The sequence below is a fragment of the Polypterus senegalus genome, chromosome 5 (assembly GCF_016835505.1).
Source record: "Polypterus senegalus isolate Bchr_013 chromosome 5, ASM1683550v1, whole genome shotgun sequence".
Taxonomy (NCBI): domain Eukaryota; kingdom Metazoa; phylum Chordata; class Cladistia; order Polypteriformes; family Polypteridae; genus Polypterus; species Polypterus senegalus.
In genome coordinates, this window is record NC_053158.1 from 33,440,139 (window position 1) to 33,457,039 (window position 16,901).

The 16,901-nt window shown below is 38.8% G+C and overlaps 1 protein-coding gene across 3 annotated transcripts in view; it reads right to left on the reverse strand.

Annotated features, from left to right (window-relative positions):
• LOC120530198 (nucleolar protein 4-like) overlaps window positions 1-16,901 on the reverse strand; it is a 432,135-nt gene that overhangs the window by 61,166 nt on the left and 354,068 nt on the right. The window lies entirely within an intron of this gene.

Consider the following 16,901-nt stretch of genomic DNA (forward strand, 5'->3'; position numbering starts at 1 on the left):
TGACAAGGCATCACAATTTAGAATTCAGTCTGCTACAAGAAACTGGAAGAAAAAGTAATACACATCATGGCCTCTTCAGGTCCCATAACTCACCAACAGCTGACTACACTTAACAAAGTTATCATTCAGAGAATGTCACTCATAAAACATGTTATTACTTCTCTACTTCGCTGTCTCGTTTACTGATGGCTCAGTTGTGGTAAACCTGATCTCTAACAACAATGAGCAGGCTTACCTGGATGAAGTGGATAGCCTGTCATACAGGTGTCAGGACAAGAGTCTTCTCCTGAATGACAGCAAGACAAAGGAGAGGAAACAGCAGAGGCACAATCACCTCCTTCAGAATTAACAGCACTCCGGTGGACAGTTTCAGATACCTCAGTGTCCACATCACATGGCTCCTGACCTGATACAAACATATTGGCACCTCGGTGGAGAAGGCACAGCAATGTCTTTATGACCACACGTATCCTCCCAGATACTAAAGAATTACTAGAAATCCATCGCTGAAAGTATCCTGACAGAAAGTATTACCCCCGGTTTGGAAACAGGACACAGCAGAGAGTGGCGCGGTCAGCTGAATGTGTGTTCTCTAACTTTCAAGGCATCTATACCAAGCAATGCTGGACCCTGGCAAAGAAAACAAAATCATCAGAGATACCAGCCAACCCAACAATGGCCTCTTCTCTGTGCTGCAGTCGACGAATGCTACCACTGCCTGAAGACCAGTTTGGAGAACCTGAGGAGGCGCTTCTTTCCATAGTCCAGTCAGTGCCAAGAACTTATCGTTAATTCTCTTATTTAGTTTCTAATATATTTTTATGATATATAAAATATATAGAATAATATAATATGTATATCATATATTTACTTGTTATCTATATCTAGTATTTATTATATTACATATTTATTGATTATATTGGTGTATCTAGATTGCATAATACCATACATTGCATCAATATTGATACTGCTTACTATACGTCAATATTGCTGCTACTTCCTTGTCTTGTCTTTGCACAATGTCTTGTCTTGTTTGTGTTTTAATTTTAAAATTAATTTTAACTTTAAATTTTAATTTTAATTCTAATTTTAATTTTATTTAAATTTTTTTATTTGCACTTCATGATGTTACACTGTGGACGCTGAGCTTTGCAATTTCTTCTATCTGTATATTTGTATATGGTTGAGATGACAATAAAGTTTGCTTTGACTTTGACTAATATTAATATAATGGTTTAATTGAACTTATTGATATTTACTGATAGTTATAGAGCTGAGAATTTATTGTGTTCTTCTTCTAATACACAGTCCTGGAATTCAGCAAGAAAGCATTTCACCACATATTGTACTGTGAATAATTGAATGTAACAAATAAAATTTGACTTGACTTGTTTTGTCCAACCAGTTTCCTAACCTGCTTTGTCTGCTTTTGTCTCAAGAAGTGCTGCAGCCTACATTGGCAACCGTGGCTGCCAGATGTCATTTCATTCAACAGCAACGTGCCTGAATAGAGCAAACTGCACAAAAAGTCGGGATCAGATCTTGGTCCTAGGAAATGTGAAGCGACTGCTCCACCATGCCATCTGGAGTAAATTAACACTGCATTCTGCACTTTGTTCAAGCCAATTTGACAATAATTATAAGGTGAGGTAATACAAAAATAACGAAATAACAGAAACACACGACAGAACATCCAAACATTTTAGCACCATTAGCCTCATAATTTAAAATTTAGAAATTAAATTCTCTTTAATCAGTACATCAATACATCAAGCACCTGCACGATTGTTTAAAAATTATATGAATTGTTAATAATTTAAAATATGTTTTTCTACTGAAACCTCATTGTGGTGTATGTCTGATTAAACTGAATTAAAGAGTTTATATACATAGAAGGAATCCGGGTTAAGTGTACATCTGCTGCATTGTCTGGGTGGCCTGCAGCCTCCTATTTAAAGCAGCCTGTACTGACCCACTGTTGAAGGGGCATACTATGGTTCAGTGAAATAATACAAATAATTTTAACAGTCAGTTCTGTAGGGGGCAGCCATGATTTCACAAAGAGGATTCTCAGACTTCGGAGCAAATATGGAGTAGTAAGCGAAACAAGTGTTTTCAAGAGTGTCAAATTTATCACATGATTGAAAGGGAAAATAATGGCTGCCAATTATTTCTGCACATCAAGCAAAATACAGTACAGTATATGCTCAACAAGAATCATTCTGTCATCATCCCAATGACTGGGTCGCAAAAAAAATACTTCAGGAATATTTCAGCAGGTCAAGAAAGTAATTTTTTCACATAAAATAATTGTTTCCCAGTGTAAGTAATTTGACAGCAGGCAACTTACTAAGCTCCTCTGGCTATAAGAAAAAATAACTACCTTCCTGCATTTCTAGAGATCTGCAAACAACTGCTCAAAAAAAAAGAGTAATAAATGGAATTAACTGTTTCTGTGACAAATGCCAAGTCCGCTGGAAAACCTGTCATGTGACAGAACTAATGACCAAGCAACAAAAAACTCCCTATATTTCCAGGTTTAACTTACAACTGGCAGCCAGTGTATAATTAAAAAGAGCCCATGCTTGCAGCGCCATTTATGTAAGTTGGATCAGAATGTAGACAGGCGGGCCAAGCCATTTCCTGTTAACTATGACTTAAATGGTGGGCGAACACTGAGGAAATGAAATGGCCAACATCTGCCGTTGGAGCCGGCTGCCATGAGACAAGGTCAACGTAACGTCTGCTAGATTGTTGCTTACCGCAGCAAATTGTGAAGCTCCTTCTGAAGACTCTGATTCCAGACATTGCAGGTGACCTTTCTCACTTAGCTTGGATCTGTCTAATCATTAATTGTCTTTCTTGTCTTTTCTGGAGCCCATAAATAAATTTGTTGTTTTTGAAAATCCTTTCTGATGTGCATTTCAGTTCTTTTCCATCATAGTCTTAAATAAAATGCATACTCAGTTACACATTTTTTAAGGCCAGTAAGGTTAAGGAGGCGAATCTTTCGCAAAATCATCCACCCATTCCGCAAATTTATGAGAATGTTTTCCTGTACAAGGTTAAGGAAAAATCAGAAGCTATTCTGACAGCAACATGAGCAAAGAAAGAACCAGCCCTGGACTAAACACCAGAATGGAAGACAACATTATATGAGACCAATGGAGATTTTGCCAATTGACCTAACTTTAGCTCTTTAAATTCTAAAAGGCAAGCAGGGTCTTTAAAGAAAAAATCATATGAACACAGATTGAACAAGGAGACAACACTCAGAAAGTACATAATCATTGAATGAAACAATGTCCCAAAAACCTTTCAATTCAGGGTAATGCAAATAAATAAAGACTGGGGTAGAGGCATTGGCAGAAAAAGATGTTTATTTGTCGCCACATTAACATATTTAATTATTTTACCATAGCATGTATGTGATATTGGAATACATGGGGAAGCAGTAGTTAGCTTTGTTGTTTCACAGCCCCAGAAATTACTAATTATGTGTCAGGGAACAGCAAGATAGATAGATAGATAGATAGATAGATAGATAGATAGATAGATAGATAGATAGATAGATAGAGTGAAAGGCACTATATAATAGATAGATAGATAGATAGATAGATAGATAGATAGATAGATAGATAGATAGATAGAGTGAAAGGCACTATATGAAAGATAGATAGAGTGAAAGGCACTATTTAATTTACAGATGAAGCTTGCTCCAGAATTTGTAGTACCCTTAGCAACAATGGTCTTTATTGTTCATTATTTTGATCATACTCTGAAATTATGAATGATAAACTTATTTAAATTAATAAATAGACCTTCAAAAATATACACTTTTTTCTCAAAATGCACATGGCCCTGAGCATTTTGTTTTTCAGGATCAAGGAGATGGAAGAACACATATATAGTCAACTGAGTCCATTCCTCCAAAATTCAGAATCTCTCAAGATCCTTTAGAGTCCTTGGACCTTTCTTGCAGAAAGCTTGCCTTTTGAGTTTGGGCTAGGCTGCCTGGTGTAAGGCCTACCTTGGAGTTCAGGCCTATAAAAAAGATAACTCTGTTCTTTGGTGTCTTTTTGACCTACCCCCATTTGTATAAGGCAGGGTCACTACAGTAGCCATCACTAATATTGTGATGGCTGCTTTTCAAAGCAACAGTCATATTATTTATAGCAACAGCCTGTGACATGTGAACTCATTGTGTCCCACCATTTAAGATGTAAACTGAGAACAGCACAACCAAAACTGTGTGGAAAAGAAAAAGAGAAGAAAATGGAGGCCTCAAGAAATGAAGGAAATGGGCTTTTAATATTCAATGGGAAGTCAATTTTATAGCTTATGTTTATTTTTGTGTGCACTGCATTGGTTGGCTATGAAAATGTGTCAGCTTAGTCATACTCTTGCTAAACTAGGACATCCGAAAGAGCTGAGAAGTTGTGAGGGAGTAGTGTAACCTGTCATCCCCTGTGATTCCTAGTTATGTAATCTGACATTAGAAAGGCAACAAGATCCAGTAACCTAAAGTCCTGTAGTGTGATTCTTAAAATTGGTCATTCAGCTCCGGGTTACGACGAACTGAAGCCAATCCACACAGCACTGGGTGCAAGACAGGAAAATAATAATGGACAAGGTGACATCCTATCACAGCATTGTATGCCAAATGTCACAAACCAGATTGATTTATTGTGACATAAAAATAGTTCTGCTCAAAATACCACTAACTGAGGGCAAACCCATGCACACTGAAGATTTTAATGTACTTCTGTTTCACATTATTTATTATTCGATTAGCTCTTTAAGTGGCACTTAGTTTAATTATCTTTGGTGTACCTTTTGGTTCTTTTCCCCCCACACCGCATGCAATTTTATTTAACAAATCACTGTGGTTTTATGAACTATATTTAGAACTACAATCCTGCAAAATGCCATGAGGTATCTTTAAGTGCAGAAAGTTAGATTGCTGGGTGATAATTGCACTTCCCACAGTTCACACTGAATGGATGATCATAGAGAAGTGTTCATCTTAGGGCTACACAGAAATATGTCATGAATCTTAGCCTGGCTTTCTCAACACTAACTCCTGAAATTCCTGGCTTTACAGAGATTTAAATTTCATTAGTTAATTATGTGTCTGCTATCTGCATGAGGTTAGAGTGTTTTATTTTATTTCATGCTAATGATCGGCTCATATTAAAAGCTGCCTGACATTAACAATACTGAAAAATCAGTGTCATGACTGCCTGATGGATTAAAAGGCAGTCGTATTTTTATTTTCTTCATCAGTCTGCTGATAACAGGATGCATTGAGTGCATAGCAGCTACTGTGTTTCACATCGAGTGTCTCTATAAAGGGCGGGATGGAAATGGTAATTATCAGACATGAAGGAAACAAGGCCTCAGGGTCTGCCTTAGCAACCATTTAGTTTGTTCATAAAAAACTCAAAGACAGAATAGACAGCATTCTATTGAAGATGAATTACAAAGTAAAAAGCCTTATTCAAGGTAAACTTAATAACGTGCATGCATGGAGATCCATTTAATTTACATTTGTAATTAAATTGTAACAATGAAAGCACTTCTAAGAGTAACATATACATGCAGTAAACTCACTTGCACATATATATGTTGTGACTGCTTACAAAAGCCCTGTGATACCCCAGTGCCCATAGCCATTGGCAGCAACCCCTGCCAGGACATTTTGTAATCATGAACTGAGATGGACCAGGGCAAGTGAGAAGACAGACAAGACTTTCTTTTCTCAAAAGTGCAGAAAAAGTTTACTGAAGTGACAAAGTGCAATGGTGCTTCAATTAAATTAATAAATTATTCTTAGGGCTGTGCGATATGGACGATTTTCGATTTTAATCATTTTTTTTTTTACAGAACTCAAAAATAGTTTCCTTTATTTTGAAACTATATGGAAACAACAATAACAAAAAAACTACACTAAAGGGGTGCTATAAAAATTAAATATAAAGTAAACATTAAATAATAAATATAAAAAAAAACAGAAAATGCAGAAAAATAATTTAACAAATAAACTGAAATACATTTACATAAAATAAGGCACCATGGGCAGGCAATAACAACATAAATTATAAATAACAAATTAGAAAGGTCTTCGGTGAGTTTTCCCCCCAACATCGTGTAGCAGTGCAACAATAACACAATGTGAAACACTCTTCAATCATTAAAGTGCAGAAGAAAAACAAGAACAGCACCAAATGACTAGCAAATGTCTGAGGCTGTGTTTGATTCAAACAAAATAATGCTATACAATATGTGAAACAGCGATACAATGAATTACCTGTTGTTTTTTGTCTCCGATTTATTTAATGTTTCAATTTTTTTGCCAGGAAGCCAGAGTCTATCTACAGACTCTGGCTTCAGGCATGCCCCTCTGGCATGTTACAATGTTGCCACCTGCACTAAAGACCCTCTCAGAAGGGACACTTGTTGCAGGGATCGATAAGGACTTCCTAGACAAATTACTGGGCCTTGCAGAGTAAAACAATGCTTTTTCCAAGTGCATGGTGATTTCCCCCCATGTTTCATTGTACAAACGGGGCAATGCCACCTCCGCAAGATATTTACGGCTCGGTATTCTATACTTGGGGTCCACTACATTTAGCATTCTAACAAACCCAGGTTTTTTTACCGTATAAACAGGCACCATGTCTTTACCAATATAAAATGCCACAGCATCTGTAATGTCCTTCCATCTCTGCCCAGTCTTGTCATACGGTGTGACACTGCCCAGTGTGATCAAACGATGTACACCACTGACAGAACACACTGAAGCTGGTTTAAGTTTTGGATCTGTGATCTTAGATGCTGCATTTAATGCAACGGAGGACTATGAAATGTAGCATCAGTGACGTGGCATACCATACCTTCTGGGAGTGACAAAGCTTAAAAAAAATAAAATGGTGGCACAGCAAACTCAAAAAATAATAATAATAAAACAATATTTACTTGTAGTTAAATAATGCGAAACACAAATTTAACAGTTTTCCTTGATGTTTAAAGTCTCTTCACAATACGGTAGCAAATAAAGATTTAGTTAAAGAAAAAAATAAGCTGGTCCAGTTCGTAGCACTATGGTGGACATGTGAGCTGCGGTTGTCCCAGCCCTTTAAAAGGGAGCTGGGAACCACAGGTGCATGGACAACTGGGGCTACTGGGGGGAGTGTCGAGACATTTTTCATCCCTGAAGTAGATATCAGGTCTTCCTCAGAAAGCATTCTTGCCTGTGGCCTTAAAGCCTTTTCCAATGGCAAGAGAGGTGGTCTTTGAACTGGGAGGATTCTCGCTCATATGGTTGGCGGAAGAGATGCCAGAATGAGAGGCAAAGACAAAGTGTGTGTGCCTAAGAAATAGACTGCGAAAGTGGACCAGTCAGCATACCAAGGAGATCATTTATAGTTTATATATCTCCATTAATGCTATGTCACATTATGCAAGTTTTTCAGTTATTTTCAGTTGCAGACTTCATTTACATACTCTTAGAGGCAGTTGACGGCATATTCCCAAGAAACCCGCCACATAATGTGACACACTCCAATAACATCATGCAGGTTTATTTTGTCTTATGTTTTAGGGGTGGGTTGTGTGTGAATGAGAGCTCACAACCAATGAATGCTCACTTGGAAGTACAATTTAAATAATGCAGTAATGGGGAACAAGGAATACAGGGGTTTTTGATATGACAAACAAAAGAGAAGCTCGTCTGTCTGATGTCTCACGTTTTACAGTCCACAACAGAATAGAAAAAGAGAAAAAAAGGGCTGAGACTGAAATTAAACTCCCTGTGCCTTTTAACTCTTTGTATAGCACTGGTTCTATCAGGCTACACGTTACTGGCTGTCACAAAACAGGGCAAGCATGACTGCACTGGACGGCGGCACTCTGCTGATAGAGTAGACATTCCCAGTGTTTTTCAGTTATTTAAACCGATATGGCCCAGCGACGAGAACAGCAACATGCGGACATACTCAACCACTAGAAATCGCATAATGTGACATTGTTTTTATGTAAGGACAGAGGGAATTTAGGCTCTGTTATGTTCGCTTTACTCTGATTTATAATAGCCCTGCACTCTGTTGATTTTTATTGTTTGTTATAATAAATCCTTTCTTTTATCATAATTTGGCCTCATTGGTATTATATAGGTTTGGGGTCTGCTCATAAATGCTTCTACTATTCCTTGATTCATTTCCTTAATTGAAAAATAGACTTCAGCCCAACTTCACCTGAGATCTTATAATTAGATGGCACCATTTCAGACAATTTAAAGAGTTAAAGGGAGCCACAGATGGAAATCCCAAACCGTACAGCCAAAGCATACATCCAAATATTTGAAAGTGTCAGTTCCATCTGCCAATCCTCGCTGTGTACCTAAGATAGTGATTTGTGGTGCTAGGAGCGATGTTCTTATTGAAAACAATTTTATAAACCAGTACCCACAGAATATTATTTAACATGCTATGCAAAATCAACAGATCTCCTCTGAGTGCAAAGCTTCCCTGTTGCCTTGAGGCGAACACCACTCAGTTACTCTGTTAGAAGAGTTACCAGGATTACACATGACAAATAACTGACAGCTGCGAGCCTCAGGCATGTTTCATATGCTTTAGCCCTGTGGATTTCACTCTCATTAAAGAATTCACGTACATATTCTCCCCTTCGTCGCACCACAGGGCACGTTTTATCAGTGTTGTTAAGTGAGCAAATGGAGGACTGATAATATCTCAATATCTATCACATTGAAACCTGATTGTTTTCAAATGAGCTTATATTTTTGGAGGCAGATTTCGTTACAATTAAGCTGAAGCATCCTTACCTAGACCCTTGACTTAATTGCATCTTACCCATGCGGCTGATTGAATGAGGCAGTCAGCACTGCTGACAAATCAGAGAGAACTAAAGATTGACCCATCTGACCTGCTATCGACCCAAGAGAATCTTTTCATCTCTGCCTGTCTGTCTGCCTGCTTGTCAGTCAGTCATTAACGACATTGCACAGTTTATGACTTTTAGTATAAGTCTGTAATCATTAATTCATGGGATATGTACCACAGAGCCAATGTTACATAATTATGTTAAAAGGAAACACAGAATTTTATAGTGGAAGATGGGCACCCCCCCCACACCTCAACTTCATTTAATAAAACAAATTACACCAGGAGAGATCATGCAGCATGTGCCTATGTTAAAATATTATTTGCACTATTTAAGTATACTTTTCACCCCTGTGTCCATTATTTGAGTTCTGTTATGAGTTCAAAAAAGGTAAACATGCAAACATGAATATCAAGATAGACAGATACTTTATTGATCCCAAGAGGAAATTCACAAGAATAAATGAATAGTCCTCCTGCTCATTTTAAGATCCACATAGTGGGTAGGTACAACAAGCACATATTCAAGACATATTTCACTTTTCTTATGATGACTGCCTCAGGGCTAGAACAGGCTGAATTACACTGGATATTCACTTCTCCTCTTACTCTCTATTTACAGGGGAAGTTCACCCTCTTTTGGGACAACAACAACAATTTCTTTCTTATGTAGTCCAAAATAACACAAGGAATGCCTGAATGGGATTTAAAGGGCCCTGTTTTTTTTTTTTGTTGACAAACCCCCAACCTTGATTGCCTAAGAAGACAAGAACAATTTCCCAAAAAAACCCTTGTAGGGATATAATTGAAAAGATCTTAGAAAGGCAATTCAGAGAGAGACATCCCCTTCCTGGTTGGTAAGGTGTGAAATGGGTGTCAAAAACTGCAGTAAATACATAACACAAAACAGGACACAGGCAGCCATCTTCACAGAGTTAAAGGCCAATCAAGCATTGCCACTTCAGAAATACAATACAACAGTACAAACTACAAGGCAAAATGCAAGAATAGATTACGCTACTCACTAAATACAGAACAGTCACATAGGAGGATGCAGATTTGTTCAAATTTGTCAAAACAAAGTAGAAACTAATTAACATAAATGAAAAACAACAATATCTGTCCGTCAACTAATGGCAGAACCACAGCCAAACTGTAGAAATGGAGTCAGACAAGACAGACAGCATTGGGGTCCTGGAGGTGTGGACCTCAAACTATTTTAATATCTGTTACTTCATAGCTTTTATATATGCTGCATGTTCTGCAGTGAATTAAGATATCTTTGTCAATCTTTTCATCTATACCAAGCACAAGCTTGGAGTTTCAATGGAAATTTAGGGATTTTTCAAATCCACCACTAATTCAAATGTAATATAATGCAAATTAAGTCTTTTGCAAAATCAATATGAAATTCCTTCTACAGATCAATATACGAATATCAGTGATACTTGTATGGGAACAACAAAAAGTACAATAACACATTCTGCATTTTTGAAAGCGAATGTATTTTGGCCATAAAAATATTATAGCTGGAAATGACACTACAAATTCTATGCTACAGTGACCTCCACCTAGTTTGATGGCAGTTCAAGATCATAAAACAACAAGAACAAGACATCACCTTGTGTTAAATGATGTTTGGAGGAAAATGAATCAGTCATGGGTGGCACAGTGGCGCAGTGGTAGCGTTGCTGCCTCGCAGTAAGAACGCCAGGGTTTGTGACTTGGGTCCTCCCTGAGTGGAGTTTGCATATTTGCCCCATGTCTGCATGGGTGCTCCTGTCTCCTCTCACAGTCCAAAAACATGCAGTTCAGGGGATCCTAAATTGGCCCTAGTGTGTGGCTGGACTGTGTTTGCTTGCCCTGCGACAAACTAGCACCCTGTCCAGGGTTTGTTTTTGTCTTGTGCCCTGTGTTAGCTAGGATGGGCTCAAGCAGACCCCTGAAACCTTGTTCAGGACTAAGTGGGTTGACTGATTGACTGAGTGAATGAATCAGTTACCTACACAACACTGACATATGGCCAAGAATAAATGTTCAGCCAGTCCCCAGTTATAATCACATGAATGCATCTCAAAAATGCAGGATAAAATGAGAATATAACTGTTCATTTCAAAGCTTTGTATTTTATTAACAGGACCTCACATTGGAAAATAAAGCAACATTATTGTAGCTGAGGAACTTCTAGAATCCTAACTGCCATCTACACCCTGAACGAATTTCCCCGACAATGATGTCATACCTGTGGTCTCTCGCTCCTCTCCACTCTCTGGACTTTGTGTGTCTGCTGATGATGCGAGGAGAGAGAGCTGAGAAAACTCTGCATAAACAAAGCTTCGGGGTCAGACAGAATCAGCCTCAGGGTGCTGAAAACATTTGTTAACCAGCTCTTTGTTGTCCTACAACACCTGGTCTCCATCCATCTATGCATCCATTATCCAACCCACTATATCCTAACTACAGAGTCACGGAGGTCTGCTGGAGCGAATCCCAGCCAACACAGGGTGCAAGGCAGGAAACAAACCCTGGGCTGGGCGACAGCCGACCGCAGGGCGTGCACACACACAAACACAGACACCCACACACCAAGAACAAACTAGGGACAATTTAGGATAGCCAATGCACCCATGCAGACACAGAGAGAACATGCAAACTCCACGCAGGTAGGATCCGGGAAGCGAACCTAGGTCTCCTAACTGCGAGGCAGCAGCACTACCCACTGCGTCACTGTGCCGCCCACACCTAGTCTCCCTTTCCCTGAAATTGCAGAAGGTTCCTCAGCTGTGGAAAACATCCAATGTGGTCCCAGTGCCAAAGAAAGGTCATTCCAGTGATCCCAAGGAATTCAGACCAGTTACTCTTACTTCATTCATCATGAAAACCTTTAAGAGGCTGGTCCTAAAACAGTTCTGACCCCTGGTCTCAGAACATCTGGATCCTCTGCAGTTTGCCTATCAGACAAATACAGATGTGGAAGATGCTCTTATCTATATTTGCCACAGAGCCTACACCCACTTGGACAAAGCTGGCACCACAATCAGGATCATTTTCTTTGACTTTGTCAGTGCTTTTAACACCATTCTGCCTCAGCGACTTTGAGGAAAGCTTAAGACTTTGCATCTCAATGCCCCAATAATCTCCTGTATCATGGATTACCTGATCAGCAGACAACAGTTTGTGAGGCTGAAGGACCGTGTGTCAGAGATGTGTATTACTGGAGCACCTCAGGGAACTGTCCTGTCTCTCTCCCTGCACACCCTCTACACAACAGATCTCCAGCATAATACAAGCACTGCAATCTAGAGAAATTTTCAAATGGCTTATTCATCATAGGCTACAATAATAATGGAGATGAGATAGAGTACAGGAAGGTTGTGGACTTTGTCTTGTGGTGCAGAGACAACAACTTGCAACACAACATCAGCAAGATAAAAGAGCTGGTGGCAGACTTTAGGTGTGCCAAGGAGCCTATGAGAACTCTCACCATCCAGGGTGAGGATGTAGAACTGGTTCTTAGCTACAAGTACCAGAGGTCCACATAAACAACATACTGGACTGCTCTGAAAACACATTGACATTATATAAGAAGGGCCAGAGCAGACTGCACAAGCTTAGGAGATTCAGGTCGTTTGATGTGTGCAGCAAACTGCTGAAAATGTTCTGTCAGTCCATAGTAGTTAATGTGATGTTCTATGCTGTGGTCTCCTGGGCAAACAACTTGAGCTCCAGAAGCACAATGCCTGAATAAACTTATCAGGAAATCTTGCTCCATCACAAGGTGAACCGTGGGCACACTGGAAGCTGTTGTAGAAAAGAGGATGGTGGCAAGGAGGGGCTCTCTTGTAGCCACAGGCTCCTCATTCCACCATGGTATGCTCAGAAGTGCCATTGGGGGGGTCTTTTCTGCCCACTGCTATCTGGCATTTCAATGCTTCCTCCCATGGCTCTTGTTGAGTTTATTTTAAAAGACCATTTTGAAATATCAGAACAATGAACATGTATTTATTTATTTATTATGACATATCAATGGATTGACTGGTTGTATTATGTGTGTTGTGGGTCTGTATCCTTGTTTTTATGTTTCTGCTGCTGTGTGCATGTGAGTTTCCCTATAGGATTAATAAAGCTTTACCTAATCTAATGCAGTAGCAATGGCATGGGGCAGTGGTAAGCACTGCAATGGACATTGTGAACTGAGTTCCACCTCAGCAAATTGTTATTTCAGTGTACTACCTGGCAGTCCTTGGTGGGTGGGAAATTGTTACTGTGAGAGCTTTGATGTCTTTTACATGAGCCACAATCTTCCCAATGGTCATCAGAGCTTTATGCTGCTACCATAGCTGCCAGTCATATCCATAAGCTAACATTTGCCATGATATATCAGGCTGATTTCATAAAGCGTAACCTTTTAACCCAACTAAGCCATTCACACAAATGATAAACTCATTACCTAATCATTCTGGCTATAGTGAAGTAGAAGTATCTGTCCACTTGTTTCCTTTTAATGTTATGTGTGATAAGTGACGCTCTAGCTGCCATAATAAATTCAAGATAAAGTTTAATGTGTGTACAATATAATCTAAGTATTACTTGCATGTCTTCTACACACTGGTGACTGCAGTATAGTACAATTATAATAACAGACAATAAAAAACTATATGAATGTATATATTTTTATATACATCGTAGTTCCAAGAAGGCAAGACAGGCATCCTGGTTGGGATAAAGGAAGGATACGTACCCGGCCATAATAGATGGACCGGATGAAAGGGTTTACCAGGAGCAGTTCATTCCCCCACACAACAGATGGCAGTGTTCCTCAAAGATGGAGATAATTAAGACACCTGCAGGGTTACATGGGAGTTGGGATCTAGAAACGCAGCCCTCGGGTTTTGACAGTAACTTCCCTGTCTTCTGCACAAACTGGAAATGCTATGACTTGGACAGGAGACCAGAGGTGGTTCCCAGGCATAGTTTAAAAGAAAGCTTGCTGCCTCATTTTAATTGAATCAGAGTCAGAGGGCGGTGGACAGCACTATTATGGAGGAGGAAGGAGAAATTGGTTTATATTGCTGATACTTGTATGAAGAAGGCATTTTCTCAAATTAAAAATCGTTTATTTGAATCTGGAATTGTGTTGGGCATTGCTGTGTCTGTGGTCTGGGGTGTAGTGGTGGCCCCCTAGTGGTTACAACAGGTATGTGTGCAGTTATCGAAACGAGTGGCTGTTGAGTAACCATAAGACTGTTGGATAAAAACTGTTCCTAAATCTATAAGACTGCTGATGATCGTGAACTGTTATTATGAGGGTAAGATAAAAGTGACTGTGAACGACTGCAGAGGTTCTTAATAATACTGTTTGCTTTACTAATGCAGGGTGTGTTGTAAATGTCTTGGATGGAAAGAAGCTGTGTGCCAGTAATATTAATCTTATGTCATGAGGTGAACAGGTGCTGCCAGTGAGAGCCTGCTCCATTGTGCACATGCACGTGTTGGAGAGAACAGATGGAAGCATCCAGGTTTATGTTAGAAATCTGATGAAGTAAATCGTTTGTCAAGACAAGTTTAAAACTGCTGACCATTTTCACACTATCTCCTCCAATGCAGCGATACAGTATGTGGTCTGCATCTGACGAAATCCATGGTTTTGCTGGCATTAAGGAAGAGACTGCTGTCCTAGAAACAGTGTGTTTTAAAGTCAAATCTCTCCTCTGTAACCCATCTCTTAACAACTGGTGATCAGGCCTGCCATCAAGTTGTAAATTAAATGATGGATTTGCAGCCGCATAGTGATAGGTCAACAAACAAAGGCAGCTGTGTTTAACACACATAGAAAATAAATTACTGGCACCTCACAATGCCGATTATCCACATGTGTTAAATGCAAGCCGGACCATTCCTTCCGGGTTTAGCCTTTTTTTGTCACAGAGTGTCAATCATTGCTTCCCAGCTTTCCCCTTAAGATTTTCCGAGAATAACCTCAAAATAAAGATTGATGCACTTATTCCTTCCTGATCAAAATTAGGATTACATGTAACTATTTTTTTTTACCTGATCCATGATTCTTTTTTCTATCACTCTCTAACACTCCACCTGGTCTTCATCTGTCCATCCAGTTATCTTCCTGCCCTTGGGTCCAATTTAGGATGGGCCTCAAATGTCTAAATCTTAACACCAACACTCTTATCACTCTTATAGACTGTAAGTGTATGTGCACACATGAACTAAAATGAGTTTAAAACATGTAGAAAATGGAAAAGGGATATCTGCAATCTGGAATACTATCAACCCATTCTGCATAAAACATGACATTAATTGCTTGTGATTCACAATGCTAATCTACCCAGTGAGCATCAGTTGCTGTGCAAGTGGCACTTGCAGTGTTGCAGTACTGATGGCAGAAAATGGTGCCACACATTTACTGTGAAAGAATTTATCAAGTGAGTCACATGCTGTTGAAATATGCAAGCCCCCATGGGAAAGCTTAGCACAAGCCGCATAAAAGGGAAACAATCTTGTATTTTATTCTTTATAGAAGACTATATTCTATAAAATACAAGTGTAGGCATTGTGGCCTGATACATACATTTTATTGTACACTAAAACTAAACTAATGGCAGTTCAGTCCCTTCCACTTACTCACTAAGGAACGATGGTCAACTCTATTAACATCTCAAGAAAATCATTATGTATGAAAATACACTTAAAACTTGGACCAATGCCCCCAACTAATTAAAAACAAAATACAATTTTCTTTAGTCCATTGAAAGAACATATCCACCCTATTGTGTCCATGCCTGATTAAACAGGTCCGGGTCATGGTGGGCAAACTCATCAGCGAAAAGCACAAATCAGACACCTGCCTCAGGAGAGTCACCCAACATTATGGAATGCAGAACATATTTAGTCAAAGAGAAGTTCTGTTGTGCTTCATCTGTTAGTTGCAGAAAACAGCTAGTAGGTCAGGGAGTCACAATTTAAAGTTGAGGCGTTAAATGCTACAACCCCATATGGTGTACTTTATATGGCTGAAACATCATTTTTGGCTGCCTAAGGCAAGAAGCGAAGAAGAGCCTCAAAGCTCCTTCTTATTCACAGTGAGCGAGTGCAGAATACAACATGTAGCATTTTTAAGCCCATTAGGGGACAATTTAAAAATAAGAAAATATTTTACAAAGTTTTCAAAAACTTAACTTTTTATTAATCTTTGAGTTGGCAGTTATATTTATATTACTTGACTTTCTAATAGTACATTGAAGTGAAAACCTTGACTAAAAACTTTCAACAAGTATCTGGATGAGTTAAAATTTAGAATTTACAGTAGCTAATAACAACAACAACATTTATTTATATAGCACATTTCATACAAAAAAATGTATGTTCAGTAATGGACTGAATGATCGCCTCTTGTTTTTCAAACTTCTTACAATGTAAAGCAAGTATCATTTACTGAACATAGGATACTATTCTGAAAACTACTTGAGCTCACTATTGCATATCGAAACATAAAATTAAGTTAGTCATCAGTAGTGATTAAATAATAGAAAAATGTGATGGGGTGTATAGCTGGCAGATATCTCCAGAGGCCTACATTAGGTTCCAGGCTTAGTTAATATCAACGTGAAGTTTGCATTCTTTCACTTTATTTGATTGGCTTTTTCTTCATGTTTTTCAGGCATAGCTTCTCCATTTAAAAAATTTCAAGATTAAGGCTGATTGGCAACTCAGAACTTGCATATTGTGAGTGAGTTGTGTGGCCCTGCAGAAGCCTTCTCCCTGATGCTACTGGACAGGATGTAACACTAAGTAATGTTGGTAAAACTAGACTTGGAAAATGATGGAGGTCATTGAATTCTTTGGTATAAAATGTGTGTCAGTAGTACCTGTTTCACATAGTAGTATGGCATCCATCTATGGTCCAGTTTAAAAAATTGCTTTTGATCACAATATTACATAGTATATTTGAACAAGGTCTGCTAGCAACTGAGAAAAGACTAA